The sequence below is a fragment of the Triticum dicoccoides genome, chromosome 6B (assembly GCF_002162155.2).
Source record: "Triticum dicoccoides isolate Atlit2015 ecotype Zavitan chromosome 6B, WEW_v2.0, whole genome shotgun sequence".
Classification (NCBI taxonomy): domain Eukaryota; kingdom Viridiplantae; phylum Streptophyta; class Magnoliopsida; order Poales; family Poaceae; genus Triticum; species Triticum dicoccoides.
This window is the reverse complement of record NC_041391.1, coordinates 381,428,519-381,428,886: the sequence shown is the minus strand read 5'-3', so window position 1 is coordinate 381,428,886 and position 368 is coordinate 381,428,519.

Below are 368 nucleotides of genomic sequence, written 5' to 3'. Positions count from 1 at the left end.
GAACCCCGAGCCTCGTCCGCGTCGTCTGGAGCTAGTGGGGTCGCCGGAGACGACCCAGATCGACGGCGGCGTCCGCTTCCGCGGCGGCCGGAGTTCGGGCGCGATCGGGGGCGATGCTATGGCGCACTAAAAAAGAAAACGAAGAGTGCTACGTGCTCCTGGGGGTTCACCGAGCACGGTGACGTGCTCAGGCGCGGGCTGCGGTGGCCCTGGCCACGGCGGCGCCATGGCCGGCGGAGCCGAGCTCTCTGCTGTGATGGCCAACGGGGTTTGGGGGCAGCTTGAGCAACGTGACTAGGGGGAGGAGAAAGAGGGGCTCACGGGGAGTTGGCCGGTGCAGACGACGGGGCCGGGGAGGCGTCGAAGCG